Source organism: Bombina bombina, chromosome 1, assembly GCF_027579735.1.
Source record: "Bombina bombina isolate aBomBom1 chromosome 1, aBomBom1.pri, whole genome shotgun sequence".
In the NCBI taxonomy this organism is placed as follows: Eukaryota; Metazoa; Chordata; class Amphibia; order Anura; family Bombinatoridae; genus Bombina; species Bombina bombina.
In genome coordinates this window covers 2,493,085-2,508,565 of record NC_069499.1, presented here as the reverse complement: position 1 = coordinate 2,508,565, position 15,481 = coordinate 2,493,085, and the positions used below count along the sequence as shown (strand labels likewise).

General features: G+C 43.4%; 1 protein-coding gene across 1 annotated transcript in view; it reads right to left on the bottom strand.

Annotated features, from left to right (window-relative positions):
• The window catches only part of ABCD4 (ATP binding cassette subfamily D member 4), a 559,835-nt gene that overhangs the window by 149,425 nt on the left and 394,929 nt on the right, over positions 1-15,481 (bottom strand). The window lies entirely within an intron of this gene.

The window sequence follows — 15,481 nt, the reverse complement described above, 5'->3', positions numbered from 1 at the left end:
AGCTGCCTATATAGCTCCCCCCTTAGCTCCACCCCCCAGTCATTCGAACGAAGGCCAAGGAAGAAAAAGGAGAAACCATAGGGTGCAGTGGTGACTGAAAGTTTAAAAATAAAAATATATATGCCTGTCTTATCTTAATAAACAGGGCGGGCCGTGGACTCGATACATCACAAGAGAAATAAATTTATCAGGTAAGCATAAATTATATTTTCTCTTGTAAGATGTATCGAGTCCACGGATTCATCCTTACTTGTGGGATACCAATACCAAAGCTTTAGGACACGGATGAAGGGAGGGAACAAGACAGGGACCTTAAACTGAAGGCACCACTGCTTGTAGAACCTGTCTCCCAAAAATAGCCTCCGAAGAAGCAAAAACAGAATTTATGCTTACCTGATAAATTACTTTCTCTTGCGGTATATCCAGTCCACGGATTCATCCTTTACTTGTGGGTTATTCTCATTCCCTACAGGAAGTGGCAAAGAGAACACACAGCAGAGCTGTCCATATAGCTCCCCCTCTAGCTCCACCCCCCAGTCATTCGACCAAAGGTTAGGAAGAAAAAGGAGAAACCATAGGGTGCAGTGGTGACTGTAGTTTAAACAAAATTTTTTTACCTGACTTAAATGCCAGGGCGGGCCGTGGACTGGATACACCGCAAGAGAAAGTAATTTATCAGGTAAGCATAAATTCTGTTTTCTCTTGCAAGGTGTATCCAGTCCACGGATTCATCCTTTACTTGTGGAATACCAATACCAAAGCTTTAGGACACGGATGAAGGGAGGGAACAAGACGGGTACCTTAAACGGAAGGCACCACTGTTTGCAAAACCTTTCTCCCAACAATAGCCTCCGAAGAAGCAAAAGTATCGAATTTGTAAAATTTGGCAAAAGTATGCAGTGAAGACCAAGTCGCTGCCTTACAAATCTGTTCAACAGAAGCCTCATTTTTGAAAGCCCATGTGGAAGTCACTGCTCTGGTAGAATGAGCAGTAATTCTTTCAGGAGGCTGCTGGCCAGCAGTCTCATAGGCCAAACGGATGATGCTTTTCAGCCAAAAGGAAAGAGAGGTAGCAGTCGCTTTCTGACCTCTCCTCTTACCAGAATAGATAACAAACAAGGAAGATGTTTGTCTGAAATCCTTAGTTGCTTGTAAATAGAACTTTAAAGCACAAACTACATCAAGATTGTGTAATAGACGTTCCTTCTTCGAAGATGGATTAGGACACAGAGAAGGAACAACTATTTCCTGGTTAATATTCTTGTTAGAAACAACTTTAGGAAGAAAACCAGGCTCGGTACGCAAAACTACCTTATCTGCGTGGAACACCAGGTAAGGTGAATCACACTGTAAGGCAGATAATTCTGAAACTCTTCGAGCAGAAGAGATAGCTATCAAAAACAAAAAACTTTCCAAGATAACAACTTAATGTCTATGGAATGTAAAGGTTCAAACGGAACCCCTTGAAGAACTGAAAGAACTAGATTCAAACTCCATGGCGGAGTCACAGGTTTATAGACAGGCTTGATTCTGACTAAAGCCTGACCAAACGCTTGAACGTCTGATACCTCTGCCAGACGCTTGTGTAACAGGATAGACAAAGCAGATATTTGTCCTTTTAAGGAACTAGCTGACAATCCTTTCTCCAATCCTTCTTGGAGAAAGGACAATATCCTGGGAATCCTAATCTTACTCCATGAGTAACCCTTGGATTCACACCAACAAAGATATTTCCGCCATATCTTATGGTAGATTTTCCTGGTGACAGGCTTTCTAGCCTGAATCAGAGTATCTATAACTGACTCAGAGAAACCCCGCTTTGATAGAATTAAGCGTTCAATCTCCAAGCAGTCAGATGTAGAGAAACTAAATTCGGATGCTTGAACGGACCCTGTATTAGAAGATCCTGCCTCATTGGCAGTGTCCATGGTCCATGATCAACTAGGTCTGCATACCAAGTCCTGCGTGGCCACGCAGGCGCTATCAGAATCACCGAAGCCTTCTCCTGCTTGATTCTGGCAACCAGACGCGGGAGGAGAGGAAACGGTGGAAAAACATAAGCCAGATTGAAGGACTAAGGCGCTGCTAGAGCATCTATCAATACCGCCTTGGGATCCCGGGACCTGGACCCGTAGAGAGGAAGTTTGGTGTTCTGACGGGACGCCATCAGATCCAACTCTGGGGTGCCCCATAGCTGAGTCAGCTGGGCAAATACCTCCGGGTGGAGTTCCCACTCCCCCGGGTGAAAAGTCTGACGACTTAGAAAATCCGCCTCCCAGTTGTCTACTCCTGGGATGTGAATTGCTGAGAGATGGCAGGAGTGATCCTCCGCCCACCTGATTATTTTGGTTACTTCCGTCATCGCTAGGGAACTCTTTGTTCCCCCCTGATGATTGACGTAAGCTACAGTCGTGATGTTGTCCGACTAAAATCTGATGAATTTGTCCGCCGCTAGGTGAGGCCATGCCTGAAGAGCGTTGAATATCGCCCTCAGTTACAGAATGTTTATCGGGAGAAGAGTTTCTTCCCGAGACCATAAGCCCTGAGCTTTCAGGGAGTCCCAGACCGCACCCCAGCCTAACAGACTGGCGTCGGTCGTTACAATGATCCACTCTGGCCTGCGGAAACATATTCCCTGAGACAGGTGATCCTGAGACAACCACCAGAGAAGAGAATCTCTGGTCTCCTGGTCCAACTGAATTTGAGGAGACAAATCTGCATTATCCCCATTCCACTGTTTGAGCATGCATAGTTGCAGTGGTCTGAGGTGTATCCGAGCAAAAGGGACTATTGTCCATTGCCGTTACTATTAGTCCGATTGTCTCCATGCACTGAGCTACAGATGGCTGAGGAATGGAATGAAGAGCTCGGCAATTAGTTAACAGTTTTAACTTTCTGACCTCCGTCAGAAATATTTTCATTTCTACCGAGTCTATCAGGGTTCCTAGGAATGGAACTCTTGTGAGGGGGGAGAGAGAACTCTTTTTGACGTTCACCTTCCACCCGTGAGACCTCAGAAAGGCCAATACAATCTCCGTGTGAGACTTGGTACTTTGGAAAGTCGACGCCTGAATTAAGATGTCGTCTAGGTAAGGCGCCACTGCTATGCCCCGTGGTCTTAGAACCGCCAGGAGGGACCTTAGCACCTTTGTGAAAATTCTGGGAGCAGTGGCCAACCCGAAAGGAAGAGCCACAAACTGATAATGCTTGTCCAGAAAGGCGAACCTGAGAAACTGGTGATGATCTTTGTGGATAGGAATGTGCAGATACGCATCCTTTAGATCCACGGTAGTCATATATTGACCCTCCTGGATCATTGGTAAGATTGTCCGAATGGTCTCCATCTTGAATGATGGGACTCTGAGGAATTTGTTTAGAATTTTGAGATCCAGGATTAGTCTGAAAGTTCCTTCTTTTTTGGGAACCACAAACAGGTTTGAGTAAAACCCCAGTCCTTGTTCTGCAATTGGAACTGGGTGGATCACTCCCATTGTATGTAGATCTTATACACAGCGTAAAAACGCCTCTTTCTTTGTCTGATCTGTAGACAGACGAGAAATGTGGAACCTTCCCCTTAGAGGAGGGTCCTTGAATTCTAGAAGGTATCCCTGGGCTACAATCTCTAATGCCCAAGGATCGTGTACATCTCTTGCCCAGGCCTGAGCGAAGAGAGAGAGTCTGCCCCCATACTAGATCCGATCGGGGGCTACCCCTTCATGCTGTCTTGGTGGCAGCTGCAGGCTTTTTTGCCTGTTGACCCTTATTCCAGCCCTGGTAAGGTTTCCAGGTTGCCTTGGGCTGTGAAGCGTTACCCTCTTGCTTTGCAGCCGGAGAGGATGAAGCGTGGCCGTTCCTGAAATTGCGAAAGGAACGAAAATTAGCTTTGTTCTTTGTCTTAAAGGGCTTGTCTTGAGGGAGAGCATGGCCTTTTCCCCCGGGGATATCTGAAATAATCTCTTTCAATTCAGGCCCGAAGAGGGTCTTTCCTTTGAAAGGAATGTTCAAAAGCTTGGATTTAGATGACACATTGGCCGACCAGGACTTTAGCCATAGCACCCTGCGCGCCAAAATGGCGAAACCTGAATTTTTCGCCGCTAACTTAGCTATTTGGAAAGCGGCGTCAGTGATAAAAGAATTAGCTAGCTTTAGAGCCTTAATTCTATCCATAATTTCATCATATGAGGTCTCCGTCTGGAGCGAGTCTTCCAGCGCCTCAAACCAGAAAGCAGCTGCAGTAGTTACAGGAATAATGCAGGCAATAGGTTGGAGAAGAAAACCTTGTTGAACAAAAATTTTCTTAAATAAACCTTCTAATTTTTTATCCATAGGATCTTTAAAAGCACAACTGTCTTCAATTGGTATGGTTGTGCGTTTAGCAAGTGTAGAAACAGCCCCCTCCACCTTAGGGACCGTCTGCCACGAGTCCCGCACAGGGTCAGGTATGGGGAACATTTCTTAAAAACAGGAGGGGGAACAAAGGGAACACCTGGTCTATCCCACTCTCTAGTAACGATATCCGCAATCCTCTTAGGGACCGGAAACGTATCAGTGTAAACAGGGACCTCTAGGTACTTGTCCATTTTACACAATTTCTCTGGGATCACCAAAGCGTCGCAGCCATCCAGAGTAGCTTATACCTCCCTAAGCAAAACGCGGAGGTGTTCTAGTTTAAATTTAAAAGCCAATGTATCTGAATCTGTCTGAGGAGGAACCCTTCCGGAATCAGAGACTTCTCCCTCAGACATCAAATCCCTCGCTCCCACTTCAGAGCGTTGTGAGGGTATATCAGATACGGCTACCAAAGCGTCAGAATGCTCATAATCTGTTCTTAAAACGGAGCTATCACGCTTTGCAGGTAACACGGGCAGTTTAGATAAGAAGGCTGTAAGAGAATTATCCATGACTGCCGCTAAGTCTTGTAATGTAAAAGGGTTAGACGCACTAGAGGTACTAGGCGTCGCTTGCGCGGGCATAACTGGTTGTGACACTTGGGGAGAGGCAGACGGGCTACCCTCGTTACCTTCAGTCTGAGAATCATCTTGGGCCACATTCTTAAGTGCAACAATATGATCTTTAAAGTGTATAGACATATCAGTACAAGTGGGACACATTCTGAGAGGAGGTTCCACCATGGCTTCTAAACACATTGAGCAAGGATTTTCCTTAGTGTCAGACATGTTTAACAGACTAGTAATATACACAAGCAGGCTTGGAAATCACTTTAATCAAATAAAAAACACAATTTGAAAAAACGTTACTGTGCCTTTAAGAGATAAAAAGGAGCACACAATTTTACAAAACAGTGAAAAATGCAGCAATTCTCTTGAAATTTTCACAGTATGTACCTAAAGCCTTAATAAGATTGCACCACAAGTTGCAAAACGATTAACCCCTTAATGCCCAAATCGGAGCAGCCTAAAGTCAACACCCGGTTAAAAATAGTATAGCACCTTGCAACAGCCTTGCTGTGGCCCTACCTGCCCTTAGGGATCAGATTTGGGGTAATATAGCTTCTATAAGGCCCTCAAACAGCAGCAGGACCCTCCATGTGAAGCAGCATGAACTTCTCTGCAATTCTAACTGCGCATCTGAGGCGCGAAATTAGGCCCCTCCCACTCTACTCCGGAGCTGTGAGGCCTAGTAAATCACTCTTAAGTAAATAAAAAACAGCCATGTGGGTAATAACCCCAGAAAGAACCCCAAAAGGACTTTCAAAGAGTCTACAAACGATATTTTTCTTAAATAAACAATCGATTGCCCTGAATCAGTGTCAACCAGCATAATTAGCCCTGTTATGTAAGCATTCAATTCCTTACTAAGTCTGTGAACATAGCTTACCCTCCCCTCATGGGGATATTGTCAGTCTCTTCTAGCATTATCTCAGTCTTGTCTAGAAATAAATGACTGAACATACCTCATTGCAGATTACCCTGCAAACCGTTCCCCCCAACTGAAGTTTTCTGGTACTCCTCAGTCCTGTGTGGGAACAGCAGTGGATTTTAGTTACAACATGCTAAAATCATTTTCCTCTCAGCAGAAATCTTCATCACTTTTCTGCTAGAGAGTAAATAGTACAAACCGGTACCATTTAAAATAAACTTTTGATTGAAGATAATAAAAACTACAATTCTAACACCACATTCACTTTACCCTCCCGTAGAGAGACCCTAGTGCTTAGAGCCGGCAAAGAGAATGACTGGGGGGTGGAGCTAGAGGGGGAGCTATATGGACAGCTCTGCTGTGTGTTCTCTTTGCCACTTCCTGTAGGGAATGAGAATATCCCACAAGTAAAGGATGAATCCGTGGACTGGATACACCTTGCAAGAGAAAGTATCGAATTTGTAAAATTTGGAAAAAAAAGTATGAAGCGAAGACCAAGTCGCCGCCTTACAAATCTGTTCAACAGAAGCCTCATTTTTAAAAGCCCATGTGGAAGCCACAGCTCTAGTAGAATGAGCAGTAATCCTTTCAGGAGGCTGCCGTTAAGCAGTCTCATAGGCCAAACGGATGATGCTTGTCAGCCAAAAGGAAAGAGAGGTAGCCCTAGCCCTTTGACCTCTCCATTTACCAGAATAAACAACAAACAAAGAAGATGTTTGACGGAAATCTTTAGTTGCTTGTAAGTAGAATTTTAAAGCACGAGACAGACAGACGTTCCATCTTAGATGAAGGATTAGGACACAAAGAAGGAACCACAATCTCTTGATTGATATTCTTATTAGAAACAACCTTAGGAAGAAACCCAGGTTTGGTACATAAAACCACCTTATCTGCATGGAAAACAAGGTAAGGGGAATCATATTGTAAAGCAGATAGCTCAGAAACTCTTCGAGCCGAAGAGATAGCTACTAATAACAAAACTTTCCAAGGTAGAAGCTTAATATCTATGGAATGCATAGGTTCAAATGGAACCCCTTGAAGAACTAAGTTAAGGCTCCATGGCGGAGCAACAGGTTAAAATACAGGCTTGATTCTGACCAAAGCCTGACTAAATGCTTTAACGTCTGGGACATCTGCCAGACGTTTGTGAAGTAGAATAGACAAAGCACATATTTGACCCTTAAGAGAACTAGCAGATAATCCCTTCTCCAAACCCTCTTGGAGAAAAGACAATATTCTGGGAATCCTAATCTTACTCCACGACTAACCTTTGGATTCACACCAATAAAGATATTTGCGCCAAATCTTATGATAAATCTTCCTGTTGACAGGCTTTCTAGCCTGAATCAGGGTATCAATGACCGATTCAGAGAAACCATGCTTTCATAAAATCATGCGTTCAATCTCCAAGCAGTCAGACGCAAAGAAATTAGATTTGGATGCGTGAACGGGCCTTGAATTAGAAGGTCCCGCCTCATTGGCAGAGTCCACGGTGGAACCGAGGATATGTCCACTAGGTCTGCATACCAAGTCCTGCGTGGCCACACAGGAGCTATCAGAATTACAGAAGCTCTCTCCTGCTTGATTCTGGCAACCAGACGTGGGAGGAGAGGAAATACATAAGCCAGATTGAAGGACCAAGGCACTGCTAGAGCATCTATCAGTACTGCCTTGGGATCCCGGGACCTGGACCCGTAACGAGGAAGTTTGGCATTCTGACCAGACGCCATCAGATCCAATTCTGGTGTGCCCCATAGCTGAATCAGCTGGGCGAATACCTCCGGATGGAGTTCCCACTCCCCCGGATGAAGAGTCTGACGACTTAGAAAATCCGCCTCCCAGTTCTCTACTCCTGGGATGTGGATTGCTGAGAGATGGCAAGAGTGATCCTCTGCCCACCGGATTATTTTGGTTACCTCCATCATCGCTAGAGAACTCCTTGTTCTTCCCTGATGATTGATATAAGCTACAGTCGTGATGTTGTCCGACTGAAACCTGATGAATTTGGCCGCAGCAAGCTGAGGCCACGCCTGAAGCGCATTGAAAATCGCTCTCAGTTCTAAAATGTTTATCGGGAGGAGAGCCCTGTGCTTTCAGGGAGTTCCAGACTGCACCCCAGCCTAGCATCTGTCGTTACAATGAGCCACTCTGGCCTGCGGAAGCACATTCCCTGAGACAGGTGGTCCTGAGACAACCACCAGAGAAGAGAATCTCTGGTCTCCTGGTCCAGATGCAGTTGAGGAGATAAGTCTGCATAATCCCCATTCCACTGTTTGAGCATGCATAATTGCTGTGGTCTAAGGTGTAGACGGGCAAAAGGAACTATGTCCATTGCCGCTACCATGAGTCCGATTACCTCCATACACTGAGCCACTGATGGCCGAGGAATGGAATGATGAGCTCGGCAAGTGGATAAGAGTTTTAACTTTCTGACCTCCGTCAGAATTATTCTCATTTCTACCGAGTCTATCAGAGTCCCTAGGAAGGAAACTCTTGTAAGAGGGAAGAGAGAACTTTTTTTATGTTCACCTTCCACCAGTGAGATGTCAGAAAAGCCAACACAATGTCTGTGTGAGACTTGGCTAGCTGGAAAGTCAACGCCTGAATTAAGATGTCGTCTAAATAAGGCGCCACTGCTATGCCCCGTGGCCGTAGAACCGCCAGAAGGGACCCTAGCACTTTTGTGAAAATTCTGGGAGCCGTGGCCAACCCGAAAGGAAGGGCCACAAACTGGTAATGCCTGTTTAGAAAGGCGAATCTGAGGAATTGATGATGATATCTGTGAATAGGGATGTGTAGATACGCATCCTTTAAGTCCACGGTAGTCATATATTGACCCTCCTGGATCAGAGGTAGAATAGTCCGAATATTCTCCATCTTGAATGATGGAACTTTGAGGAACTTGTTTAGAATTTTGAGATCCAAGATTGGTCTGAAGGTTCCCTCTTTCTTGGGAACCACAAACAGGTTTGAATAAAACCCTAGCCCCTGTTCCTCCTTCGGGACTGGGCGAATCACCCCCATGGTATGTAGGTCTTCTACACAGCGTAAGAACGCCTCTCTCTTTGTCTGGTTTAGAGACAATCGAGAAATGTGAAATCTCCCCCTTGGAAGGGAGCCCTTGAATTCCAGAAGATATCCCTGGGACACAATTTCTAAAGCCCAGGGATCCTGAACATCTCTCGCCCAAGCCTGAGCGAAGAGAGAGTCTGCCCTCTACTAGATCTGGTCCCGGATCGAGGGCTACCCCTTCATGCTGTCTTAGAGGCAGCTGCAGGCTTCTTGGCCTGTTTACCCTTGTTCCAAACCTGGTTAGGTCTCCAGACTGACTTGGATTGGGCAAAATTCCCCTCTTGCTTTGTAGCAGAGGAAGCTGAAGCGGGACCACTCAAAGTTCCGAAAGGAACGAAAATTATTTGATCTATCCTGAGGGAGGGCATGACCTTTCCCTCCAGTGATGTCTGAAATAATCTCCTTCAGTTCAATAGGGTCTTACCTTTGAAAGGAATGTTCAAAAGTTTAGATTTAGATGACACATCAGCAGACCAGGACTTAAGCCATAACGCCCTGCGTGCTAAAATGGCAAATTCTGAATTCTATGCCGCTAATTTAGCGAGTTGAAATGCGGCATCTGTAATAAAAGAATTAGCCAACTTAAGGGCCTTAATTCTGTTTATAATCTCCTCTAATGGAGTCTCCATTTGAAGAGCCTCCTCTAGAGCCTCAAACCAGAAAGCAGCTGCAGTCATTACAGGAACAATGCACGCAATAGGATGGAGAGAAAAACCTTGATGAACAAAAATTTTCTTCAAGAGACCCTCTAATTTTTTATCCATAGGATCTTTGAAAGCACAACTGTCTTCGATAGGTATAGTTGCACGCTTAGACAGTAGAAATAGCTCCCTCCACCTTAGGAACTGTCTGCCACGAGTCCTGCATGGTGTCAGATATGGGAAACATTTTCTTAAAAACAGGAGGGGGAGTGAACGAAATACCTGGTCTATCCCACTCCTTAGCAATAATATTCACAATCCTCTTAGGGACTGGGAAAACATCAGTGTAAACAGGAACCTCTAAGTATCTATCCATTTTACACAATTTCTCTGGGACCACTATAGGGTCACAATCATCTAGAGTCGCTAATACCTCCCTGAGCAATAAGCGGAGGTGTTCAAGCTTAAATTTAAAGGCCGTCATATCAGAATCTGTCTGAGGAAGCGTCTTTCCTGAATCAGAAATTTCTCCCTCAGATAACAAATCCCTCGCCCCTTCAGAGCATTGTGAGGGCATATCAGAAACGGCTACTAAAGCGTGAGACGGCTCAGCATTTTTCCTTAACCCAGAGCTGTCCCGCTTTCCTTGTAAACCAGGCAGTTTGGATAAAACCTCTGAGGGTTGTATTCATAACTGTGGCCATGTCTTGTAAAATAAATGAATTTGACGCACTAGAGGTACTTGGCATCACTTGTGCGGGCGTTACTGGTTGTGACACTTGGGGAGAGCTAGATGGCGAACCCTCATTTACTTCTGACTGAGAATCATTTATTGCTCTATTCTTAAAGGATTCCAAAACTTTCGTTTTTTTCCCACTAACTTACCATCAGTATCATATGTAACATGTTTACATATCCTCACATACCTATTTGTAGTCTGAAACGAAGTTTCTAAACATGAAAAATATTCATTTTAATAATCGTCTATTGCATCATATCAGCCAACCCTCAAATGTGGGAGGTGCACGATACAACAAACGTAACGGTAGTAATTTCAATAATTGCATCTCATTAATTTGAGATGTTGTCACTGTTCGCATGCGCAAATCGATTTGTCTAACCGTGCATGCGCATATCCTTTCACTTTGCATCTCATTAACTTGAGATGTTGTCACTGTTCGCATGCGTAAATCGTTTTGTCTACCCGCGCATGCGCATATCCTTTCACTCACTCCACATTGAGCCATAAGCGGCTTGTATGTTTTCTTCCAGTGACGTTTGCTAAAATCGCGCATGCGCATAGCGGCGGTAATCCGCCATGTTGATAACTTGGGTTATCAGTTTGGATTGGAGAATTAGAAGTTATTGCCGGCGGTGGGTTCGGAATTCTATTAAATTTCGGGTGATGATTACTAAGAAAGGGTAAACATATGAAGTGCAATGATATTTACAAAAAGTACATATTTATATTGATCTGGCTAATGGAGGTAACTTTTATGATGGGTTTAGTGTCCCTTTAAGTGCTAATATTATATAATAATATATTATATAATAATTATATGTTCTTTATAATTTATAGACATATCAGTACATTTGGGACACATTCTAAGAGGGGGTTCCACAATGGCTTCCAAACATATTGAACAAGGATTTTCCTTGGTATCAGACATGTTAAACAGGCTAGTAATGTAACAAGCAAGCTTGGAAAACACTGTAATCAAAGTAAATAACACTTAGAAATAAAACGGTACTGTGCCTTTAAGAGAAAAAAAAGCTGCACAAGTTCTGCAAAACAGTGTAAAAAAGCAGTAAACTTAACAAAATTTTTACAGTAGTATCTTACAGCTTTAGTAACTTTGCACAACTATGCAAATAAACAATTAACCCCTTAATGGCAAAACCGGATTGAAAAAAACGTCAAAACCGGTAAAAAAAGACTTTCAGCACCCTGCCACAGCTCTGCTGTGGCGCCTACCTGCCCTTCAGTACGATTTGTGGGGAAAAAAACTCCTTTACAGCCCTCAAACAGCAGGAACCTCTAGAAAAGCAGTTGGATGACTCTTAAAGAAAAGAAACTGCGCAACTGAGGTGCAAAAATAGGCCCCTCCCACCTCACTTGATGTTTTGAGGCCTATTAGAAAAACACCTCAGTGTCTCTTAATTAACAATTTGGGTTAAAAAACCCTAACACAAGCCACAATGACCACTTCAGTCCCTTCAAAAAACGTTATAATTGCATCATTTACTGAACAAACAAAAAACGTTTTTTCCTAACAGTGTCACCAGTAACAAATGAGCCCTACAAGTAAGCTGAAATTCCTATTCCAAGTGTCTGAAAACAGCTTACCCTTTCCCCATGGGGATATTGCCAGCCTTTTCTAGAATAAACACAGTCTGTCTAGAAAAACATAGACTGAACACACCTCATATGCAGCTTTAGCCTGCAAACCGTTCCCCCAACTGAGTTTTCCTGTACTCTTCAGCCCTTGTGAGAACAGCAATGGATCTTAGTTACAAAATGCTAAGATCATAATCCTCCTTGCAGATATCTTCGTCTCTTTTTCTGCCAAAGAGTAAATAGTACACACCGGCACCATTTAAAATAAAAACTTTTGCTTGAGAAATAAAAAACTAACATTTTTGTCACCACACTCGCTCTGCACTTCCTAGTTACTTAGAGTAGGCAAAGAGAATGACTGGGGGTGGAGCTAAGGGGGGAGCTATATAGGCAGCTCTGCTGAGGGTGCTCTCTTTGCCACTTCCTGTAGGGGAGGAGAATATCCCACAAGTAAGGATGAATCCGTGGACTTGATACATCTTACAAGAGAAAAGTGTACTGCGCCTTTAAATAATAAAAGCGCAACAATTTTTCTGTTATCTTTAAAACAGCATTTGTGGCAATAAAAATTATTTTAATGAGCCCAAAAAATTCTAATAGTATTGCACCGGCTTGCTTAGGAGTGTAAAAAGTAATATAAGCAATTTAACAGTTATGACAAAAAAACTTTTATTTATTCAGGCACCTGCACCTCGCCTCTGCTGTGGCGCCTACCTGCCCCTGGAATACACTGCTGCTACTTGAGAAGCTTTGAAGGCCCTAGAATGGCAAAACAAGTTAGGCCCCACCGGAGCCCAGGACTTTGCTGTCTATGCAATCCGGATGGAACTGCGCGTCTGAGCGCACGAAAAATAGGCCCCGCCCCCCGTGGGCGTAACACTAGCCATAACAGACACCTGCATGGGTTGCAAACTACAAACATGTCGATATCAATAAAACATGAAGCCATGTGCCCCTCTTACATAAATATGTTGTATTGTACGGCCCTTCCAATATCAAGCCTCACTGCCTGTCAAAAAAAACTATACACCCTTAGGTCAGAAAAAATGTATAACGTTTTTATCCAGCAAACGCATCTCCCAGCGTTCAGCCCATACCAAACAATTTATCATAAATGATATTAGACACATTTAGCAGTTAGTATAAAGGGAAGTCCAGGTACACCATTACTATACATGTAGTGCATACTGATTTACCCTCCCCAGATAGGGAATAATGTCAGCCTGTTCTGATGCATCAAGTCTCCCCAGAAACAAATGACTGAACATACCTCAATGCTGCTTGTAGCATGACACGGTTCTCCACACTGAAGATATTTCTTTTACACTACCTTCAACTGCTCTGTGGGAACCAGCATGGATCTTAGATAACAGATGCTAAGATCATCAACATCAGGGCAGAAAATAAGATGTCTCCACTCCTCCCTGAGAAAAATAGCACTCACTGGCACCATTTTAAAATAAAAAACTTCTTGATTGAAGAATCTAAAACTAACACCTCACTTTACCTCTTCCTATTACTAACACAGGCAAAGAGAATGACTGGAGGGGAGGGGAAGGGAGGAGCTATATATATACAGCTCTGCTGTGGTGCTCATTGCCACTTCCTGCTAGCAGGAGGTTTAATCCCACAAGTAAGGATGAAATCCGTGGACTCATCATAGCTTGTAAAAGAAAAAGACTATACCCAAGGTAAGACAAACTTCCTAAAACATGATTCCCATAACGAAACTGCTAGACTGCAAAGGGAAATACACATAGACCTGACTCATGGCAAATATAAGTAAAATACATATATTTAAAACTTTATAATAATACATAAAGCGCCAAACCATAGCTGAGAGTGTCTTAAATAATTATACATACTTACCGAAAGACACCCATCCACATATAGCAGATAGCCAAACCAGTACTAAAACAGTTATCAGTAGAGGTAATGGAATATGAGAGTATATCGTCGATCTGAAAAGGGAGGTAGGAGATGAATCCCTACGACCGATAACAGAGAACCTATGAAAAGATTTCCCGCAAGGGAAACCATAAAATCAAATAGGCAATACTCTCTTCTCATCCCTCTGACAAACACTGTACTCAGAGGAATTGGGCTTCAGAATGCTTAGAAGTGCTTATCATAGAAGAAATCATAAAAATCAAGCACAAACTTACTTCACCACCTCCATAGGAGGCAAAGTTTGTAAAACTGAATTGTGGGTGTGGTGAGGGGTGTATTTAAAGGCATTTTGAGGTTTGGGAAACTTTGCCTCTCCTGGTAGTATTGTATATCCCATACGTCACTAGCTCATGGACTCTTGCCAATTACATGAAAGAAAGGTGACTATATGATGGAGAGACATGCAAGGTCACCACACGGGAGAAACAAATAATCACTATATTATGGAGAGACATGAGAGGTCACCTTGAGGGAGAAACAAATAGTAACTATATGATGGAGAGACATGAGAGGTCACTACGAGGGAGAAACATAAAAGGTGAGGTGACTATATCGTGGAGATGTGAGGTCACTATATGATGGAGAGACATGAGAGGTCACCAAGAGGGAGAGACATGAGAGGTCACCAAGAGGGAGAAACATAAATAGTCACTATATGATGGAGACGTAAGAGGTCACCAAGCGGGAGAAACATAAATAGTCACTATATTATGGAGAGAGATGAGAGGTCACTGCAAGAGAGAAACATAAATAGTCACTAAATGATGGAGAGACATAAGAGGTCACCAAGAGGGAGAAACAAATAGTAACTATATGATGGAGAGACATGAGAGGTCACTACGAGGGAGAAACATAAAAGGTGAGGTGACTATATGGTGGAGATGTGAGGTCACTATATGATGGAGAGACATGAAAGGTCACCTTGAGGGAGAAACATGAGAGGTCACTACGAGGGAGAAACATAAAAGGTGAGGTGACTATATGGTGGAGATGTGAGGTCACTATATGATGGAGAGACATGAAAGGTCACCTTGAGGGAGAAACATGAGAGGTAACTGCGAGGGAGAAACATAAATAGTCACTATATGGTGGAGTGACGTGAGAGGTCACCACGAGGAACAAACATAAATAGTAACTATATGATGGAGAAACATGAAAGGTCATGAGGAAGAAACATACAAACAAAATGTATGCTTACCTGATAAATTTCTTTCTTTCTAGACATGGTGAGTCCACGGAATCAGCAATTACTGTTGGGAATATCACTCCTGGCCAGCAGGAGGCGGCAAAGAGCACCAAAGCAAAGCTGTTAAGTATCACTTCCCTTCCCACAATCCCCAGTCATTCGACCAAAGGAAAAGAAGAGAAAGGAAATAACACAAGGTGTAGAGGTGCCTGTGGTTTAGATAAAAAAACTGTCTGAAAATAAGGGTGGGCCGTGGACTCACCGTGTCTCGCAAGAAATAAATTTATCAGGTAAGCATAAATTTTGTTTTCTTTCTTAAGACACAGTGAGTCCACGTAATCAGCAATTACTTTTGGGAATCAATACACAAGCTAGAGGACACAGATGATTTGATTAGGGAGGGACAAGACAGAT